Source organism: Dendrobates tinctorius, unplaced genomic scaffold (assembly GCF_039654945.1).
Source record: "Dendrobates tinctorius isolate UK_male_01 unplaced genomic scaffold, ASM3965494v1 ptg000011l, whole genome shotgun sequence".
NCBI lineage: Eukaryota > Metazoa > Chordata > Amphibia > Anura > Dendrobatidae > Dendrobates > Dendrobates tinctorius.
Genome location: NW_027361679.1, coordinates 47,091,273 through 47,112,111, shown reverse-complemented (window position 1 = coordinate 47,112,111; position 20,839 = coordinate 47,091,273). Strand labels below are relative to the sequence as shown.

Here is a 20,839-nt window from a genome sequence, read left to right as displayed (position 1 = left end):
CATGTATGTGCAAGGTTCGCACTTTCTTTTGGTGGTCACTTTTTCTCACCCTTGTTCGCTTCCTGCAGCCGCTGTGTGAAGTAAATACGTGTGAGTGCTCCAGGCTTCCGCTACACTTTTGGGGATGTAGCTCAGTGGTAGAGCACATGCTTCGCATGTTTGAGTTCCTGGGTTCAATCCCCAGCATCTCCAACCTTTTTCAAATATGGCTAGACGTCTTTGGCTAGCGCACCACTCAAGCTAAGTGTCAAGACTCGCAAGGAATCTCTGCCGCTTAAACTGTTTGCTTTGCCATGTCACTTGGCAGGACAAGGCTTTCTCGATTGCAAGGTCTTAACACTGCCTAAGCCACGGGCAACACTTTTTCCCACTCAGTAAAATGACTTGAATGGGAACTGGACATTCAACAAACTTGGCCAAAATCAATAGTACACGCAAATAAAGGAGACTTTCGATTATATAGTCTCAAAGATATTTGCATTTTTCACCACTTACCAGCCAAGGTTTGCTCTGCCCCTGCCTCCTGTATTCACCATCCACTCTGAAAAAAGACAGCTCAACTTCATTGGGATCAAACCTAAACCTCCCACCAACACACCTTGACATTGGGTTGCACAGCTTTTTAGACTTTATGCTAATGATATAGGAGGCGGGAAGGTGAGAAAACTGGCAGAGGGACAATCAGAAGGATTGTGCTGAGCTTAATCACGCGTCTTTTACTTTAACCTAGAGCTGGATTCACCATCTACACTGATTACTATTGCTCTGTCATATACTCCACACTTCTGCTTCATTTGTCTGTGTGTTGACTAATGAAGGCCAGGAAACCTTCTCTGTGTGCTGCGCTGTATATGGTAGAGCCCAGAGTTGCTAGTCTCCTCCCAAAAGCCTGGAGTCAATTGACAATGAAGAGCTAGAGTTTGCAGAGGGGAGAACCGGTGAAAATGCAGAATACAAGACATATAAGGGTCAGAAATAGTCTGATTTCCCATGTACACACACTGCAGCGTATTCTGAAAAGTTACTTGAAAGTACAGTTACTACTCTCGACTCCAAAATGGCAAGTTATTCTAGGTTTGAAAAAAAAAACTTGCATTTTCACACAGTTCGTAACTGGGGATGTACCTCAGTGGTAGAGCGCACGCTATGCATGTGTGAGGCCCTGGGTTCAATCCCTGGCATCTCCATGGCCAGCCTGCATGTATGTGCAAGGAACGCACTTCCTTTTGGTGGTCACTTTTTCTCACCCTGGTTCGCTTCCTGCAGCCGCTGTGTGAAGTAAATACGTGTGAGTGCTCCAGGCTTCCGGTACACTTTTGGGGATGTAGCTCAGTGGTAGAGCGCATGCTTCGCATGTATGAGGTCCTGGGTTCAATACCCAGCATCTCCAACCTTTTTCAAATATGGCTAGACATCTTTGGCTAGCGCACCACTCAAGCTAAGTGTCAAGACTCGCAAGGAATCTCTGCCGCTTAAACTGTTTTCTTTGCCATGTCAATTGGCAGGACAAGGCTTTCTCGATTGCTAGGTCTTAACACTGCCTAAGCCACGGGCAACACTTTTTCCCACTCAGTAAAATGACTTGAATGGGAACTGGACATTCAACAAACTTGGCCAAAATCAATAGTACACGCAAATATAGGAGACTTTTGATTATATATTCTCAAAGATATTTACTTTTTTCACCACTTACCAGCCAAGGTTTGCTCTATCCCTGCCTCCTGTATTCACCATCCACTCTGAAAAAAGACAGCTTAACTTCATTGGGATCAAACCTAAACCTCCCACCAACACACCTTGACATTGGGTTGCACAGCTTTTTAGACTTTATGCTAATGATATAGGAGGCGGGAAGGTGAGAAAACTGGCAGAGGGACAATCAGAAGAATTGTGCTGAGCTTAATCACGCGTCTTTTACTTTAACCTAGAGCTGGATTCACCATCTACACTGATTACTATTGCTCTGTCATATACTCCACACTTCTGCTGCGTTTGTCTGTGTGTTGACTAATGAAGGCCAGGAAACCTTCTCTGTGTGCTGCGCTGTATATGGTAGAGCCCAGAGTTGCTAGTCTCCTCCCAAAAGCCTGGAGTCAATTGACAATGTAGAGCTAGAGTTTGCAGAGGGGAGAACCGGTGAAAATGCAGAATACAAGACATATAAGGGTCAGAAATAGTCTGATTACCCATGTACACACACTGCAGCGTATTCTGAAAAGTTACTTGAAAGTACAGTTACTACTCTCGACTCCAAAATGGCAAGTTATTCTAGGTTTGAAAAAAAAAACTTGCATTTTCACACAGTTCGTAACTGGGGATGTAGCTCAGTGGTAGAGCGCACGCTTTGCATGTGTGAGGCCCAGGGTTCAATCCCCGGCATCTCCATAGCCAGCCTGCATGTATGTGCAAGGAATGCACTTCCTTTTGGTGGTCACTTTTTCTCACCCTTGTTCGCTTCCTGCAGCCGCTGTGTGAAGTAAATACGTGTGAGTGCTCTAGGCTTCCGGTACATTTTTGGGGATGTAGCTCAGTGGTAGAGCGCATGCTTCGCATGTATGAGGACCTGGGTTCAATCCCCAGCATCTCCAACCTTTTTCAAATATGGCTAGACATCTTTGGCTAGCACACCACTCAAGCTAAGTGTCAAGACTCGCAAGGAATCTCTGCCGCTTAAACTGTTTGCTTTGCCATGTCACTTGGCAGGACAAGGCTTTCTCGATTGCAAGGTCTTAACACTGCCTAAGCCACGGGCAACACTTTTTCCCACTCTGTAAAATGACTTGAATGGGAACTGGACATTCAACAAACTTGGCCAAAATCAATAGTACACGCAAATATAGGAGACTTTCGATTATATAGTCTCAAAGATATTTGCTTTTTTCACCACTTACCAGCCAAGGTTTGCTCTACCCCTGCCTCCTGTATTCACCATCCACTCTGAAAAAAGACAGCTCAACTTCATTGGGATCAAACCTAAACCTCCCACCAACACACCTTGACATTGGGTTGCACAGCTTTTTAGACTTTATGCTAATGATATAGGAGGTAGGAAGGTGAGAAAACTGGCAGAGGGACAATCAGAAGGATTGTGCTGAGTTTAATCACGCGTCTTTTACTTTAACCTAGAGCTGGATTCACCATCTACACTGATTACTATTGGTCTGTCATATACTCCACACTTCTGCTGTGTTTGTCTGTGTGTTGACTAATGAAGGCCAGGAAACCTTCTCTGTGTGCTGCGCTGTATATGGTAGAGCCCAGAGTTGCTAGTCTCCTCCCAAAAGCCTGGAGTCAATTGACAATGTAGAGCTAGAGTTTGCAGAGGGGAGAACCGGTGAAAATGCAGAATACAAGACATATAAGGGTCAGAAATAGTCTGATTTCCCATGTACACACACTGCAGCATATTCTGAAAAGTTACTTGAAAGTACAGTTACTGCTCTTGACTCCAAAATGGCCAGTTATTCTCGGTTTGAAAAAAAAAACTTGCATTTTCACACAGTTAGAAATTTTGGATGTAGCTCAGTGATAGAGTGCACTCTTTGCATGTGTGAGGACCCGTGTTCAATCCCCGGCATCTGCATGGTCAGCCTGCATGTATGTGCAAGGAACGCACTTCCTTTTGGTGGTCACTTTTTCTCACCCTGGTTCGCTTCCTGCAGCCGCTGTGTGAAGTAAATACGTGTGAGTGCTCCAGGGTTCTGGTACACTTTTGGGGATGTAGCTCAGTGGTAGAGCGCATGCTTTGCATGTATGACGTTGTGGGTTCAATACCCAGCATCTACAACCTTTTTCAAATATGGCTAGACATCTTTGGCTAGCGCACCACTCAAGCTAAGTGTCAAGACTCGCAAGGAATCTCTGCCGCTTAACCTGTTTTCTTTGACATGTCACTGGGCAGGACAAGGCTTTCTCGATTGCTAGGTCTTAACACTGCCTAAGCCACGGGCAACACTTTTTCCCACTCAGTAAAATGACTTGAATGGGAACTGGACATTCAACAAACTTGGCCAAAATCAATAGTACACGCAAATATAGGAGACTTTTGATTATATATTCTCAAAGATATTTACTTTTTTCACCACTTACCAGCCAAGGTTTGCTCTACCCCTGCCTCCTGTATTCACCATCCACTCTGAAAAAGACAGCTCAACTTCATTGGGATCAAACCTAAACCTCCCACCAACACACCTTGACATTGGGTGGCACAGCTTTTTAGACTTTATGCTAATGATATAGGAGGCGGGAAAGTGAGAAAACTGGCAGAGGGACAATCAGAAGAATTGTGCTGAGCTAAATCACGCGTCTTTTACTTTAACCTAGAGCTGGATTCACCATCTACACTGATTACTATTGCTCTGTCATATACTCCACACTTCTGCTGCGTTTGTCTGTGTGTTGACTAATGAAGGCCAGGAAACCTTCTCTGTGTGCTGCACTGTATATGGTAGAGCCCAGAGTTGCTAGTCTCCTCCCAAAAGCCTGGAGTCAATTGACAAGGTAGAGCTAGAGTTTGCAGAGGGGAGAACCGGTGAAAATGCAGAATACAAGACATATAAGGGTCAGAAATAGTCTGATTTCCCATGTACACACACTGCAGCGTATTCTGAAAAGTTACTTGAAAGTACAGTTACTACTCTCGACTCCAAAATGGCAAGTTATTCTAGGTTTGAAAAAAAAAACTTGCATTTTCACACAGTTCGTAACTGGGGATGTAGCTCAGTGGTAGAGCGCACGCTTTGCATGTGTGAGGCCCCGGGTTCAATCCCTGGCATCTCCATGGCCAGCCTGCATGTATGTGCAAGGAACGCACTTCCTTTTGGTGGTCACTTTTTCTCACCCCGATTCGCTTCCTGCAGCCGCTGTGTGAAGTAAATACGTGTGAGTGCTCCAGGCTTCTGGTACACTTTTGGGGATGTAGCTCAGTGGTAGAGCGCATGCTTCGCATGTATGAGGACCTGGGTTCAATCCCCAGCATCTCCAACCTTTTTCAAATATGGCTAGACATCTTTGGCTAGCACACCACTCAAGCTAAGTGTCAAGACTCGCAAGGAATCTCTGCCGCTTAAACTGTTTCCTTTGCCATGTCACTTGGCAGGACAAGGCTTTCTCGATTGCAAGGTCTTAACACTGCCTAAGCCACGGGCAACACTTTTTCCCACTCTGTAAAATGACTTGAATGGGAACTGGACATTCAACAAACTTGGCCAAAATCAATAGTACACGCAAATATAGGAGACTTTCGATTATATAGTCTCAAAGATATTTGCTTTTTTCACCACTTACCAGCCAAGGTTTGCTCTACCCCTGCCTCCTGTATTCACCATCCACTCTGAAAAAAGACAGCTCAACTTCATTGGGATCAAACCTAAACCTCCCACCAACACACCTTGACATTGGGTTGCACAGCTTTTTAGACTTTATGCTAATGATATAGGAGGTAGGAAGGTGAGAAAACTGGCAGAGGGACAATCAGAAGGATTGTGCTGAGTTTAGTCACGCGTCTTTTACTTTAACCTAGAGCTGGATTCACCATCTACACTGATTACTATTGGTCTGTCATATACTCCACACTTCTGCTGTGTTTGTCTGTGTGTTGACTAATGAAGGCCAGGAAACCTTCTCTGTGTGCTGCGCTGTATATGGTAGAGCCCAGAGTTGCTAGTCTCCTCCCAAAAGCCTGGAGTCAATTGACAATGTAGATCTAGAGTTTGCAGAGGGGAGAACCGGTGAAAATGCAGAATACAAGACATATAAGGGTCAGAAATAGTCTGATTTCCCAAGTACACACACTGCAGCATATTCTGAAAAGTTACTTGAAAGTACAGTTACTGCTCTTGACTCCAAAATGGCAAGTTATTCTAGGTTTGAAAAAAAAAACTTGCATTTTCACACAGTTAGAAACTTGGGATGTAGCTCAGTGATAGAGTGCACTCTTTGCATGTGTGAGGACCCGGGTTCAATCCCCGGCATCTGCATGGTCAGCCTGCATGTATGTGCAAGGAACGCACTTCCTTTTGGTGGTCACTTTTTCTCACCCTGGTTCGCTTCCTGCAGCCGCTGTGTGAAGTAAATACGTGTGAGTGCTCCAGGGTTCTGGTACACTTTTGGGGATGTAGCTCAGTGGTAGAGCGCATGCTTTGCATGTATGATGTTGTGGGTTCAATACCCAGCATCTACAACCTTTTTCAAATATGGCTAGACATCTTTGGCTAGCGCACCACTCAAGCTAAGTGTCAAGACTCGCAAGGAATCTCTGCCGCTTAACCTGTTTTCTTTGACATGTCACTTGGCAGGACAAGGCTTTCTCGATTGCTAGGTCTTAACACTGCCTAAGCCACGGGCAACACTTTTTCCCACTCAGTAAAATGACTTGAATGGGAACTGGACATTCAACAAACTTGGCCAAAATCAATAGTACACGCAAATATAGGAGACTTTTGATTATATATTCTCAAAGATATTTACTTTTTTCACCACTTACCAGCCAAGGTTTGCTCTACCCCTGCCTCCTGTATTCACCATCCACTCTGAAAAAAGACAGCTCAACTTCATTGGGATCAAACCTAAACCTCCCACCAACACACCTTGACATTGGGTGGCACAGCTTTTTAGACTTTATGCTAATGATATAGGAGGCGGGAAAGTGAGAAAACTGGCAGAGGGACAATCAGAAGAATTGTGCTGAGCTAAATCACGCGTCTTTTACTTTAACCTAGAGCTGGATTCACCATCTACACTGATTACTATTGCTCTGTCATATACTCCACACTTCTGCTGCGTTTGTCTGTGTGTTGACTAATGAAGGCCAGGAAACCTTCTCTGTGTGCTGCACTGTATATGGTAGAGCCCAGAGTTGCTAGTCTCCTCCCAAAAGCCTGGAGTCAATTGACAAGGTAGAGCTAGAGTTTGCAGAGGGGAGAACCGGTGAAAATGCAGAATACAAGACATATAAGGGTCAGAAATAGTCTGATTTCCCATGTACACACACTGCAGCGTATTCTGAAAAGTTACTTGAAAGTACAGTTACTACTCTCGACTCCAAAATGGCAAGTTATTCTAGGTTTGAAAAAAAAAACTTGCATTTTCACACAGTTCGTAACTGGGGATGTAGCTCAGTGGTAGAGCGCACGCTTTGCATGTGTGAGGCCCCGGGTTCAATCCCTGGCATCTCCATGGCCAGCCTGCATGTATGTGCAAGGAACGCACTTCCTTTTGGTGGTCACTTTTTCTCACCCCGATTCGCTTCCTGCAGCCGCTGTGTGAAGTAAATACGTGTGAGTGCTCCAGGCTTCTGGTACACTTTTGGGGATGTAGCTCAGTGGTAGAGCGCATGCTTCGCATGTATGAGGACCTGGGTTCAATCCCCAGCATCTCCAACCTTTTTCAAATATGGCTAGACATCTTTGGCTAGCACACCACTCAAGCTAAGTGTCAAGACTCGCAAGGAATCTCTGCCGCTTAAACTGTTTGCTTTGCCATGTCACTTGGCAGGACAAGGCTTTCTCGATTGCAAGGTCTTAACACTGCCTAAGCCACGGGCAACACTTTTTCCCACTCTGTAAAATGACTTGAATGGGAACTGGACATTCAACAAACTTGGCCAAAATCAATAGTACACGCAAATATAGGAGACTTTCGATTATATAGTCTCAAAGATATTTGCTTTTTTCACCACTTACCAGCCAAGGTTTGCTCTACCCCTGCCTCCTGTATTCACCATCCACTCTGAAAAAAGACAGCTCAACTTCATTGGGATCAAACCTAAACCTCCCACCAACACACCTTGACATTGGGTTGCACAGCTTTTTAGACTTTATGCTAATGATATAGGAGGTAGGAAGGTGAGAAAACTGGCAGAGGGACAATCAGAAGGATTGTGCTGAGTTTAGTCACGCGTCTTTTACTTTAACCTAGAGCTGGATTCACCATCTACACTGATTACTATTGGTCTGTCATATACTCCACACTTCTGCTGTGTTTGTCTGTGTGTTGACTAATGAAGGCCAGGAAACCTTCTCTGTGTGCTGCGCTGTATATGGTAGAGCCCAGAGTTGCTAGTCTCCTCCCAAAAGCCTGGAGTCAATTGACAATGTAGATCTAGAGTTTGCAGAGGGGAGAACCGGTGAAAATGCAGAATACAAGACATATAAGGGTCAGAAATAGTCTGATTTCCCATGTACACACACTGCAGCATATTCTGAAAAGTTACTTGAAAGTACAGTTACTGCTCTTGACTCCAAAATGGCAAGTTATTCTAGGTTTGAAAAAAAAAACTTGCATTTTCACACAGTTAGAAACTTGGGATGTAGCTCAGTGATAGAGTGCACTCTTTGCATGTGTGAGGACCCGGGTTCAATCCCCGGCATCTGCATGGTCAGCCTGCATGTATGTGCAAGGAACGCACTTCCTTTTGGTGGTCACTTTTTCTCACCCTGGTTCGCTTCCTGCAGCCGCTGTGTGAAGTAAATACGTGTGAGTGCTCCAGGGTTCTGGTACACTTTTGGGGATGTAGCTCAGTGGTAGAGCGCATGCTTCGCATATATGAGGTCCTGGGTTCAATCCCCAGCATCTCCAACCTTTTTCAAATATGGCTAGACATCTTTGGCTAGCGCACCACTCAAGCTAAGTGTCAAGACTCGCATGGAATCTCTGCCGCTTAAACTGTTTGCTTTGCCATGTCACTTGGCAGGACAAGGCTTTCTCGATTGCAAGGTCTTAACACTTCCTAAGCCACGGGCAACACTTTTTCCCACTCAGTAAAATGACTTGAATGGGAACTGGACATTCAACAAACTTGGCCAAAATAAATAGTACACGCAAATATAGTAGACATTCGATTATATAGTCTCAAAGATATTTGCTTTTTTCACCACTTACCAGCCAAGGTTTGCTCTACCCCTGCCTCCTGTATTCACCATCCACTCTGAAAAAAAGACATCTCAACTTCATTGGGATTAAACCTAAACCTCCCACCAACACACCTTGACATTGGGTGGCACAGCTTTTTAGACTTTATGCTAATGATATAGGAGGCGGGAAGGTGAGAAAACTGGCAGAGGGACAATCAGAAGAATTGTGCTGAGCTTAATCACGCGTCTTTTACTTTAACCTAGAGCTGGATTCACCATCTACACTGATTACTATTGCTCTGTCATATACTCCACACTTCTTCTGCGTTTGTCTGTGTGTTGACTAATGAAGGCCAGGAAACCTTCTCTGTGTGCTGCGCTGTATATGGTAGAGCCCAGAGTTGCTAGTCTCCTCCCAAAAGCCTGGAGTCAATTGACAATGTAGAGCTAGAGTTTGCAGAGGGGAGAACCGGTGAAAATGCAGAATACAAGACATATAAGGGTCAGAAATAGTCTGATTTCCCATGTACACAAACTGCAGTGTATTCTGAAAAGTTACTTGAAAGTACAGTTACTACTCTTGACTCCAAAATGGCAAGTTATTCTAGGTTTGAAAAAAAAAACTTGCATTTTCACACAGTTAGTAACTGGGGATGTAGTTCAGTGGTAGAGCGCATGCTTTGCATGTGTGAGGCACAGGGTTCAATCCCCAGGATCTCCATGGCCAGCCTGCATGTATGTGCAAGGAAAGCACTTCCTTTTGGTGGTCACTTTTTCTCACCTTTGTTCGCTTCCTGTAGCCGCTGTGTGAAGTAAATACGTGTGAGTGCTCCAGGCTTTCGGTACACTTTTGGGGATGTAGCTCAGTGGTAGAGCGCATGTTTCGCATGTATGAGGTCCTGGGTTCAATACCCAGCATCTCCAACCATTTTTCAAATATGGCTAGACATCTTTGGCTAGCGCACCACTCAAGCTAAGTGTCAAGACTCGCAAGGAATCTCTGCCGCTTAAACTGTTTGCTTTGCCATGTCACTTGGCAGGACAAGGCTTTCTCGATTGCAAGGTCTTAACACTGCCTAAGCCACGGGCAACACTTTTTCCCACTCAGTAAAATGACTTGAATGGGAACTGGACATTCAACAAACTTGGCCAAAATCAATAGTACACGCAAATATAGGAGACTTTCGATTATATAGTCTCAAAGATATTTGCTTTTTTCACCACTTACCAGCCAAGGTTTGCTCTACCCCTGCCTCCTTTATTCACCATCCACTCTGAAAAAAGACAGCTCAACTTCATTGGGATCAAACCTAAACCTCCCACCAACACACCTTGACATTGGGTTGCACAGCTTTTTAGACTTTATGCTAATGATATAGGAGGCGGGAAGGTGAGAAAACTGGCAGAGGGACAATCAGAAGGATTGTGCTGAGTTTAATCACGCGTCTTTTACTTTAACCTAGAGCTGGATTCACCATCTACACTGATTACTATTGCTCTGTCATATACTCCACACTTCTGCTGCTTTTGTCTGTGTGTTGACTAATGAAGGCCAGGAAACCTTCTCTGTGTGCTGCGCTGTATATGGTAGAGCCAGAGTTGCTAGTCTCCTCCCAAAAGCCTGGAGTCAATTGACAATGTAGAGCTAGAGTTTGCAGAGGGGAGAACCGGTGAAAATGCAGAATTCAAGACATATAAGGGTCAGAAATAGTCTGATTTCCCATGTACACAAACTGCAGTGTATTCTGAAAAGTTACTTGAAAGTACAGTTACTACTCTTGACTCCAAAATGGCAAGTTATTCTAGGTTTGAAAAAAAAAACTTGCATTTTCACACAGTTCGAAACTGGGGATGTAGCTCAGTGATAGAGTGCACTCTTTGCATGTGTGAGGACCCGGGTTCAATCCCCGGCATCTGCATGGTCAGCCTGCATGTATGTGCAAGGAACGCACTTCCTTTTGGTGGTCACTTTTTCTCACCCTTGTTCGCTTCCTGCAGCCGCTGTGTGAAGTAAATACGTGTGAGTACTCCAGGCTTCCAGTACACTTTTGGGGATGTAGCTCAGTGGTAGAGCGCATGCTTCGCATATATGAGGTCCTGGGTTCAATCCCCAGCATCTCCAACCTTTTTCAAATATGGCTAGACATCTTTGGCTAGCGCACCACTCAAGCTAAGTGTCAAGACTCGCATGGAATCTCTGCCGCTTAAACTGTTTGCTTTGCCATGTCACTTGGCAGGACAAGGCTTTCTCGATTGCAAGGTCTTAACACTTCCTAAGCCACGGGCAACACTTTTTCCCACTCAGTAAAATGACTTGAATGGGAACTGGACATTCAACAAACTTGGCCAAAATAAATAGTACACGCAAATATAGTAGACTTTCGATTATATAGTCTCAAAGATATTTGCTTTTTTCACCACTTACCAGCCAAGGTTTGCTCTACCCCTGCCTCCTGTATTCACCATCCACTCTGAAAAAAAGACAGCTCAACTTCATTGGGATTAAACCTAAACCTCCCACCAACACACCTTGACATTGGGTGGCACAGCTTTTTAGACTTTATGCTAATGATATAGGAGGCGGGAAGGTGAGAAAACTGGCAGAGGGACAATCAGAAGAATTGTGCTGAGCTTAATCACGCGTCTTTTACTTTAACCTAGAGCTGGATTCACCATCTACACTGATTACTATTGCTCTGTCATATACTCCACACTTCTTCTGCGTTTGTCTGTGTGTTGACTAATGAAGGCCAGGAAACCTTCTCTGTGTGCTGCGCTGTATATGGTAGAGCCCAGAGTTGCTAGTGTCCTCCCAAAAGCCTGGAGTCAATTGACAATGTAGAGCTAGAGTTTGCAGAGGGGAGAACCGGTGAAAATGCAGAATACAAGACATATAAGGGTCAGAAATAGTCTGATTTCCCATGTACACAAACTGCAGTGTATTCTGAAAAGTTACTTGAAAGTACAGTTACTACTCTTGACTCCAAAATGGCAAGTTATTCTAGGTTTGAAAAAAAAAACTTGCATTTTCACACAGTTAGTAACTGGGGATGTAGCTCAGTGGTAGAGCGCATGCTTTGCATGTGTGAGGCACAGGGTTCAATCCCCAGGATCTCCATGGCCAGCCTGCATGTATGTGCAAGGAACGCACTTCCTTTTGGTGGTCACTTTTTCTCACCTTTGTTCGCTTCCTGTAGCCGCTGTGTGAAGTAAATACGTGTGAGTGCTCCAGGCTTTCTGTACACTTTTGGGGATGTAGCTCAGTGGTAGAGCGCATGCTTCGCATGTATGAGGTCCTGGGTTCAATACCCAGCATCTCCAACCATTTTTCAAATATGGCTAGACATCTTTGGCTAGCGCACCACTCAAGCTAAGTGTCAAGACTCGCAAGGAATCTCTGCCGCTTAAACTGTTTGCTTTGCCATGTCACTTGGCAGGACAAGGCTTTCTCGATTGCAAGGTCTTAACACTGCCTAAGCCACGGGCAACACTTTTTCCCACTCAGTAAAATGACTTGAATGGGAACTGGACATTCAACAAACTTGGCCAAAATCAATAGTACACGCAAATATAGGAGACTTTCGATTATATAGTCTCAAAGATATTTGCTTTTTTCACCACTTACCAGCCAAGGTTTGCTCTACCCCTGCCTCCTTTATTCACCATCCACTCTGAAAAAAGACAGCTCAACTTCATTGGGATCAAACCTAAACCTCCCACCAACACACCTTGACATTGGGTTGCACAGCTTTTTAGACTTTATGCTAATGATATAGGAGGCGGGAAGGTGAGAAAACTGGCAGAGGGACAATCAGAAGGATTGTGCTGAGTTTAATCACGCGTCTTTTACTTTAACCTAGAGCTGGATTCACCATCTACACTGATTACTATTGCTCTGTCATATACTCCACACTTCTGCTGCTTTTGTCTGTGTGTTGACTAATGAAGGCCAGGAAACCTTCTCTGTGTGCTGCGCTGTATATGGTAGAGCCAGAGTTGCTAGTCTCCTCCCAAAAGCCTGGAGTCAATTGACAATGTAGAGCTAGAGTTTGCAGAGGGGAGAACCGGTGAAAATGCAGAATTCAAGACATATAAGGGTCAGAAATAGTCTGATTTCACATGTACACACACTGCAGCGTATTCTGAAAAGTTACTTGAAAGTACAGTTACTACTCTTGACTCCAAAATGGCAAGTTATTCTAGGTTTGAAAAAAAAAACTTGCATTTTCACACAGTTCGAAACTGGGGATGTAGCTCAGTGATAGAGTGCACTCTTTGCATGTGTGAGGACCCGGGTTCAATCCCCGGCATCTGCATGGTCAGCCTGCATGTATGTGCAAGGAACGCACTTCCTTTTGGTGGTCACTTTTTCTCACCCTTGTTCGCTTCCTGCAGCCGCTGTGTGAAGTAAATACGTGTGAGTACTCCAGGCTTCCAGTACACTTTTGGGGATGTAGCTCAGTGGTAGAGCGCATGCTTCGCATATATGAGGTCCTGGGTTCAATCCACAGCATCTCCAACCTTTTTCAAATATGGCTAGACATCTTTGGCTAGCGCACCACTCAAGCTAAGTGTCAAGACTCGCATGGAATCTCTGCCGCTTAAACTGTTTGCTTTGCCATGTCACTTGGCAGGACAAGGCTTTCTCGATTGCAAGGTCTTAACACTTCCTAAGCCACGGGCAACACTTTTTCCCACTCAGTAAAATGACTTGAATGGGAACTGGACATTCAACAAACTTGGCCAAAATAAATAGTACACGCAAATATAGTAGACTTTCGATTATATAGTCTCAAAGATATTTGCTTTTTTCACCACTTACCAGCCAAGGTTTGCTCTACCCCTGCCTCCTGTATTCACCATCCACTCTGAAAAAAAGACAGCTCAACTTCATTGGGATTAAACCTAAACCTCCCACCAACACACCTTGACATTGGGTGGCACAGCTTTTTAGACTTTATGCTAATGATATAGGAGGCGGGAAGGTGAGAAAACTGGCAGAGGGACAATCAGAAGAATTGTGCTGAGCTTAATCACGCGTCTTTTACTTTAACCTAGAGCTGGATTCACCATCTACACTGATTACTATTGCTCTGTCATATACTCCACACTTCTTCTGCGTTTGTCTGTGTGTTGACTAATGAAGGCCAGGAAACCTTCTCTGTGTGCTGCGCTGTATATGGTAGAGCCCAGAGTTGCTAGTGTCCTCCCAAAAGCCTGGAGTCAATTGACAATGTAGAGCTAGAGTTTGCAGAGGGTAGAACCGGTGAAAATGCAGAATACAAGACATATAAGGGTCAGAAATAGTCTGATTTCCCATGTACACACACTGCAGCGTATTCTGAAAAGTTACTTGAAAGTACAGTTACTACTCTCGACTCCAAAATGGCAAGTTATTCTAGGTTTGAAAAAAAAACCTTGCATTTTCACACAGTTTGTAACTGGGGATGTAGCTCAGTGGTAGAGTGCACGCTTTGCACGTGTGAGGCATCTCCATGGCCAGCCTGCATGTATGTGCAAGGAACGCACTTCCTTTTGGTGGTCACTTTTTCTCACCCTTGTTCGCTTCCTGCAGCCGCTGTGTGAAGTAAATACGTGTGAGTGCTCCAGGCTCCTCGTACACTTTTGGGGATGTAGCTCAGTGGTAGAGCGCATGCTTCACATGTATGAGGTCCTGGGTTCAATTCCCAGCATCTCCAACCTTTTTCAAATATGGCTAGACATCTTTGGCTAGCGCACCACTCAAGCTAAGTGTACAGACTCGCAAGGAATCTCTGCCACTTAAACTGTTTTCTTTGCCATGTCACTTGGCAGGACAAGGCTTTCTCGATTGCAAGGTCTTAACACTGCCTAAGCCACGGGCAACACTTTTTCCCACTCAGTAAAATGATTTGAATGGGAACTGGACATTCAACAAACTTGGCCAAAATCAATAGTACACGCAAATATAGAAGACTTTCGATTATATAGTCTCAAAGATATTTGCTTTTTTCACCACTTACCAGCCAAGGTTTGCTCTACCCCTGCCTCCTGTATTCACCATCCACTCTGAAAAAAAGACAGCTCAACTTCATTGGGATCAAACCTAAACCTCCCACCAACACACCTTGACATTGGGTGGCACAGCTTTTTAGACTTTATGCTAATGATATAGGAGGCAGGAAGGTGAGAAAACTGGCAGAGGGACAATCAGAAGGATTGTGCTGAGCTTAATCACGCGTCTTTTACTTTAACCTAGAGCTGGATTCACCATCTACACTGATTACTATTGCTCTGTCATATACTCCACACTTCTGCTGCGTTTGTCTGTGTGTTGACTAATGAAGTCCAGGAAACCTTCTCTGTGTGCTGCGCTGTATATGGTAGAGCCCAGAGTTGCTAGTCTCCTCCCAAAAGCCTGGAGTCAATTGACAATGTAGAGCTAAAGTTTGCAAAGGGGAGATCCAGTGAAAATGCAGAATACAAGACATATAAGGGTCAGAAATAGTCTGATTTCCCATGTACACACACTGCAGCGTATTCTGAAAAGTTACTTGAAAGTACAGTTACTACTCTCGACTCCAAAATGGCAAGTTATTCTAGGTTTGAAAAAAAAACCTTGCATTTTCACACAGTTTGTAACCTGGGATGTAGCTCAGTGGTAGAGCTCACGCTTTGCATGTGTGAGGCCCCGGGTTCAATCCCCGGCATCTCCATGGCCAGCCTGCATGTAAGTGCAAGGAACGCACTTCCTTTTGGTGGTCACTTTTTCTCACCCTTGTTCGCTTCCTGCAGCCGCTGTGTGAAGTAAATACGTGTGAGTGCTCCAGGCTCCCTGTACACTTTTGGGGATGTAGCTCAGTGGTAGAGCGCATGCTTCGCATGTATGAGGTCCTGGGTTCATTCCCCAGCATCTCCAACCTTTTTCAAATATGGCTAGACATCTTTGGCTGCGCACCACTCAAGCTAAGTGTCAAGACTCGCAAGGAATCTCTGCCGCTTAAACTGTTTGCTTTCTCGATTGCAAGGTCTTAACACTTCCTAAGCCACGGGCAACACTTTTTCCCACTCAGTAAAATGACTTGAATGGGAACTGGACATTCAACAAACTTGGCCAAAATCAATAGTACACGCAAATATAGGAGACTTTCGATTATATAGTCTCAAAGATATTTGCTTTTTTCACCACTTACCAGCCAAGGTTTGCTCTACCCCTGCCTCCTGTATTCACCATCCACTCTGAAAAAAGACAGCTCAACTTCATTGGGATCAAACCTAAACCTCCCAACAACACACCTTGCCATTGGGTGGCACATCTTTTTAGACTTTATGCTAATGACATAGGAGGCAGGAAGGTGAGAAAACTGGCAGAGGGACAATCAGAAGGATTGTGCTGAGCTTAATCACGCATCTTTTACTTTAACCTAGAGCTGGATTCACCATCTACGCTGATTACTATTGCTCTGTCATATACTCCACACTTCTGCTGCATTTGTCTGTGTGTTGACTAATGAAGGCCAGGAAACCTCTGTGTGCTGCGCTGTATATGGTAGAGCCCAGAATTGCTAGTCTCCTCCCAAAAGCCTGGAGTCAATTGACAATGTAGAGCTAGAGTTTGCAGAGGGGAGAACCGGTGAAAATGCAGAATACAAGACATATAAGGGTCAGAAATAGTCTGATTTCCCATGTACACACACTGCAGCATATTCTGAAAAGTTATTTGAAAGTACAGTTACTACTCTCGACTCCACAATGGCAAGTTATTTTAGGTTTGAAAAAAAAAACTTGCATTTTCACACATTTCATAACTGGGGATATAGCTCAGTGGTAGAGCGCACGCTTTGCATGTGTGAGGCCCCGGGTTCAATCCCTGGCATCTCCATGGCCAGCTGGCATGTATGTGAAAGGAACGCACTTCTTTTTGGTGGTCACTTTTTCTCACCCTTGTTCGCTTCCTGCAGCCGCTGTGTGAAGTAAATACGTGTGAGTGCTCGAGGCTCCCAGTACACTTTTGGGGATGTAGCTCAGCGGTAGAGCGCATGCTTCGCATGTATGAGGTCCTGGGTTCAATCCCCAGCATCTCCAACCGTTTTCAAACTTGGCTAGACATCTTTGGCTAGCGCACCACTCAAGCTAAGTGTCAAGACTTGCAAGGAATCTCTGCCGCTTAAACTGTTTGCTTTGACATGTCACTTGGCAGGACAAGGCTTTCTCGATTGCTAGGTCTTAACACTGCCTAAGCCACGGGCAACATTTTTTCCCACTCAGTAAAATGATTTGAATGGGAACTGGACATTCAACAAACTTGGCCAAAATCAATAGTACACGCAAATATAGGAGACTTTCGATTATATAGTCTCAAAGATATTTGCTTTTTTCACCACTTACCAGCCAAGGTTTGCTCTACCCCTGCCTCCTGTATTCACCATCCACTCTGAAAAAAGACAGCTCAACTTCATTGGGATCAAACCTAAACCTCCCACCAACACACCTTGACATTGGGTGGCACAGCTTTTTAGACTTTATGCTAATGATATAGGAGGCAGGAAGGTGAGAAAACTGGCAGAGGGACAATCAGAAGGATTGTGCTTAGAGTTGAGCGACTTTTGGTTTTTTAGGGTCGCGTTTCGTTTCGTGAAACCCGACTTTTCCAAAAGTCGGGTTGAGCAAGATCGTCCGATTATAGGGAAAAGTCGGGGTCGTCCCGAAACACGAAACCCAATGTAAGTCAATGGGGAATAAAAGTCGGCAGTGAGAGGAGGACAGGAAACACACCTACAGTGCCCATTTGAATGCCAAAAGCATCAATTCTTCTTACTTAAGCTTGTCAACCTTAATTAACTTCATAATACAAGTTACGCACTGAAAAATGGGGGTTATTTGGCTAAATTTGTGGGGGGGGAGGGCTGGCTGCAGGTTTTCATGTGCCCTGGGCGAAAGAGCGCCCCTTTAACACATACTACAACTCATCATGCTCCGATACGGCAGAGAAATAGCGGTATAGTACAATGAAAAATACCTCACTTTTTACATCTCATGACGAGGCCCATCTATTTCTCCATACAAAATCATTGGTCCCATAAAATGTTTGAAACAGTATATGATGAGCTCCACATAATGCTACAGTATATGTTGGTCCCCATGGATGAAGCTCCACTGTCTTATGGGCCCAAATAATGCTCCAAACATAATGGGCCCCATTTCTAATGCTCTAGTGTATAATGGGCCCTGTAAATGCTGCTCCAGTGTCTGATGTCCACCTTTGGAATGTTCCAGTGTATGGTGGGCCCCATCTATCATTCTCCAGAGTATAGTGCTCCCCAAAAATTGCTGTCCCAACATAGAAAACAATCAAATAAGTCTCCTCGCTAGGGAATCCCTGTACTTGTCTGGACAGGTGCTGTAGCTTGCTTAACAGCTCGCCAGCCGTTCTCACGCCCAGTATGGATTGCACGTGATTACACAAAGGTTAGAAAGGGTACCGTATCCCTGGATAACATGTATGGATAGCGTACACATTCAAAATATATGTCTATACAGCATGAGGCAGGCTCAGATGGTGTTAGGCCCAGTATGGATTGCACGTCATTGCACAAAGGTTAGAAGGGGTACCGTATCCCCGGAAAACATGTATGGATAGCGTACACATTCAAAATATATGTCTATACAGCATGAGGCAGGCTCAGACGGTGTTAGGCCCAGTATGGATTGCACGTCATTGCACAAAGGTTAGAAAGGGTACCGTATCCCCGGATAACATGTATGGATAGCGTACACATTCAAAATATATGTCTATACAGCATGAGGCAGGCTCAGACGGTGTTAGGCCCAGTATGGATTGCACGTCATTGCACAAAGGTTAGAAGGGGTACCGTATCCCCGGATAACATGTATGGATAGCGTACACATTCAAAATATATGTCTATACAGCATGAGGCAGGCTCAGACGGTGTTAGGCCCAGTATGGATTGCACGTCATTGCACAAAGGTTAGAAGGGGTACCGTATCCCCGGATAACATGTATGGATAGCGTACACATTCAAAATATATGTCTATACAGCATGAGGCAGGCTCAGACGGTGTTAGGCCCAGTATGGATTGCACGTGATTGCACAAAGGTTAGAAAGGGTACCGTATCCCCGGATAACATGTATGGATAGCGTACACATTCAAAATATATGTCTATACAGCATGAGGCAGGCTCAGACGGTGTTAGGCCCAGTATGGATTGCACGTCATTGCACAAAGGTTAGAAAGGGTACCGTATCCCCGGATAACATGTATGGATAGCGTACACATTCAAAATATATGTCTATACAGCATGAGGCAGGCTCAGACGGTGTTAGGCCCAGTATGGATTGCACGTCATTGCACAAAGGTTAGAAGGGGTACCGTATCCCCGGATAACATGTATGGATAGCGTACACATTCAAAATATATGTCTATACAGCATGAGGCAGGCTCAGACGGTGTTAGGCCCAGTATGGATTGCACGTCATTGCACAAAGGTTAGAAGGGGTACCGTATCCCCGGATAACATGTATGGATAGCGTACACATTCAAAATATATGTCTATACAGCATGAGGCAGGCTCAGACGGTGTTAGGCCCAGTATGGATTGCACGTGATTGCACAAAGGTTAGAAAGGGTACCGTATCCCCGGATAACATGTATGGATAGCGTACACATTCAAAATATATGTCTATACAGCATGAGGCAGGCTCAGACGGTGTTAGGCCCAGTATGGATTGCACGTCATTGCATAAAGGTTAGAAGGGGTACCGTATCCCCGGATAACATGTATGGATAGCGTGCACATTCAAAATATATGTCTATACAGCATGAGGCAGGCTCAGACGGTGTTAGGCCCAGTATGGATTGCACGTCATTGCACAAAGGTTAGAAAGGGTACCGTATCCCTGGATAACATGTATGGATAGCGTACACATTCAAAATATATGTCTATACAGCATGAGGCAGGCTCAGACGGTGTTAGGCCCAGTATGGATTGCACGTCATTGCACAAAGGTTAGAAGGGGTACCGTATCCCCGGATAACATGTATGGATAGCGTACACATTCAAAATATATGTCTATACAGCATGAGGCAGGCTCAGACGGTGTTAGGCCCAGTATGGATTGCACGTCATTGCACAAAGGTTAGAAGGGGTACCGTATCCCCGGATAACATATATGGATAGCGTACACATTCAAAATATATGTCTATACAGCATGAGGCAGGCTCAGACGGTGTTAGGCCCAGTATGGATTGCACGTGATTGCACAAAGGTTAGAAAGGGTACCGTATCCCCGGATAACATGTATGGATAGCGTACACATTCAAAATATATGTCTATACAGCATGAGGCAGGCTCAGACGGTGTTAGGCCCAGTATGGATTGCAAGTCATTGCACAAAGGTTAGAAGGGGTACCGTATCCCCGGATAACATGTATGGATAGCGTACACATTCAAAATATATGTCTATACAGCATGAGGCAGGCTCAGACGGTGTTAGGCCCAGTATGGATTGCACGTCATTGTACAAAGGTTAGAAAGGGTACCGTATCCCCGGATAACATGTATGGATAGTGTACACATTCAAAATATATGTCTATACAGCATGAGGCAGGCTCAGACGGTGTTAGGCCCAGTATGGATTGCACGTCATTGCACAAAGGTTAGAAGGGGTACCGTATCCCAGGATAACATGTATGGATAGCGTACACATTCAAAATATATGTCTATACAGCATGTGGCAGGCTCAGATGGTGTTAGGCCCAGTATGGATTGCACGTCATTGCACAAAGGTTAGAAGGGGTACCGTATCCCCGGATAACATGTATGGATAGCGTACACATTCAAAATATATGTCTATACAGCATGAGGCAGGCTCAGACGGTGTTAGGCCCAGTATGGATTGCACGTGATTGCACAAAGGTTAGAAAGGGTACCGTATCCCTGGATAACATGTATGGATAGCGTACACATTCAAAATATATGTCTCAGG

The 20,839-nt window shown here is 44.7% G+C and overlaps 19 non-coding genes across 19 annotated transcripts; all 19 read left to right on the top strand.

The window, feature by feature from the left end:
• Positions 1-120: 120 nt before the first annotated feature.
• TRNAA-CGC (transfer RNA alanine (anticodon CGC)) lies at positions 121-192 on the top strand. The gene has a single exon. It is a non-coding gene; the product is annotated as a tRNA-Ala (tRNA).
• Positions 193-1,318: 1,126 nt separating this feature from the next.
• On the top strand, positions 1,319-1,390 carry TRNAA-CGC (transfer RNA alanine (anticodon CGC)). The gene has a single exon. It is a non-coding gene; the product is annotated as a tRNA-Ala (tRNA).
• A 923-nt stretch (positions 1,391-2,313) lies between these two features.
• TRNAA-UGC (transfer RNA alanine (anticodon UGC)) lies at positions 2,314-2,385 on the top strand. Its single transcript has one exon. It is a non-coding gene; the product is annotated as a tRNA-Ala (tRNA).
• A 131-nt stretch (positions 2,386-2,516) lies between these two features.
• Positions 2,517-2,588, top strand: TRNAA-CGC (transfer RNA alanine (anticodon CGC)). Its single transcript has one exon. It is a non-coding gene; the product is annotated as a tRNA-Ala (tRNA).
• A 2,120-nt stretch (positions 2,589-4,708) lies between these two features.
• TRNAA-UGC (transfer RNA alanine (anticodon UGC)) lies at positions 4,709-4,780 on the top strand. The gene has a single exon. It is a non-coding gene; the product is annotated as a tRNA-Ala (tRNA).
• A 131-nt stretch (positions 4,781-4,911) lies between these two features.
• TRNAA-CGC (transfer RNA alanine (anticodon CGC)) lies at positions 4,912-4,983 on the top strand. The gene has a single exon. It is a non-coding gene; the product is annotated as a tRNA-Ala (tRNA).
• Positions 4,984-7,104: 2,121 nt separating this feature from the next.
• Positions 7,105-7,176, top strand: TRNAA-UGC (transfer RNA alanine (anticodon UGC)). Its single transcript has one exon. It is a non-coding gene; the product is annotated as a tRNA-Ala (tRNA).
• A 131-nt stretch (positions 7,177-7,307) lies between these two features.
• TRNAA-CGC (transfer RNA alanine (anticodon CGC)) lies at positions 7,308-7,379 on the top strand. The gene has a single exon. It is a non-coding gene; the product is annotated as a tRNA-Ala (tRNA).
• Positions 7,380-8,505: 1,126 nt separating this feature from the next.
• Positions 8,506-8,577, top strand: TRNAA-CGC (transfer RNA alanine (anticodon CGC)). The gene has a single exon. It is a non-coding gene; the product is annotated as a tRNA-Ala (tRNA).
• A 1,127-nt stretch (positions 8,578-9,704) lies between these two features.
• Positions 9,705-9,776, top strand: TRNAA-CGC (transfer RNA alanine (anticodon CGC)). Its single transcript has one exon. It is a non-coding gene; the product is annotated as a tRNA-Ala (tRNA).
• Positions 9,777-10,699: 923 nt separating this feature from the next.
• Positions 10,700-10,771, top strand: TRNAA-UGC (transfer RNA alanine (anticodon UGC)). The gene has a single exon. It is a non-coding gene; the product is annotated as a tRNA-Ala (tRNA).
• Positions 10,772-10,902: 131 nt separating this feature from the next.
• TRNAA-CGC (transfer RNA alanine (anticodon CGC)) lies at positions 10,903-10,974 on the top strand. Its single transcript has one exon. It is a non-coding gene; the product is annotated as a tRNA-Ala (tRNA).
• Positions 10,975-12,101: 1,127 nt separating this feature from the next.
• On the top strand, positions 12,102-12,173 carry TRNAA-CGC (transfer RNA alanine (anticodon CGC)). Its single transcript has one exon. It is a non-coding gene; the product is annotated as a tRNA-Ala (tRNA).
• A 923-nt stretch (positions 12,174-13,096) lies between these two features.
• TRNAA-UGC (transfer RNA alanine (anticodon UGC)) lies at positions 13,097-13,168 on the top strand. Its single transcript has one exon. It is a non-coding gene; the product is annotated as a tRNA-Ala (tRNA).
• Positions 13,169-13,299: 131 nt separating this feature from the next.
• TRNAA-CGC (transfer RNA alanine (anticodon CGC)) lies at positions 13,300-13,371 on the top strand. Its single transcript has one exon. It is a non-coding gene; the product is annotated as a tRNA-Ala (tRNA).
• A 1,108-nt stretch (positions 13,372-14,479) lies between these two features.
• On the top strand, positions 14,480-14,551 carry TRNAV-CAC (transfer RNA valine (anticodon CAC)). Its single transcript has one exon. It is a non-coding gene; the product is annotated as a tRNA-Val (tRNA).
• A 1,127-nt stretch (positions 14,552-15,678) lies between these two features.
• TRNAA-CGC (transfer RNA alanine (anticodon CGC)) lies at positions 15,679-15,750 on the top strand. The gene has a single exon. It is a non-coding gene; the product is annotated as a tRNA-Ala (tRNA).
• An 891-nt stretch (positions 15,751-16,641) lies between these two features.
• TRNAA-UGC (transfer RNA alanine (anticodon UGC)) lies at positions 16,642-16,713 on the top strand. The gene has a single exon. It is a non-coding gene; the product is annotated as a tRNA-Ala (tRNA).
• A 131-nt stretch (positions 16,714-16,844) lies between these two features.
• TRNAA-CGC (transfer RNA alanine (anticodon CGC)) lies at positions 16,845-16,916 on the top strand. The gene has a single exon. It is a non-coding gene; the product is annotated as a tRNA-Ala (tRNA).
• The last annotated feature ends 3,923 nt before the right edge of the window (positions 16,917-20,839 follow it).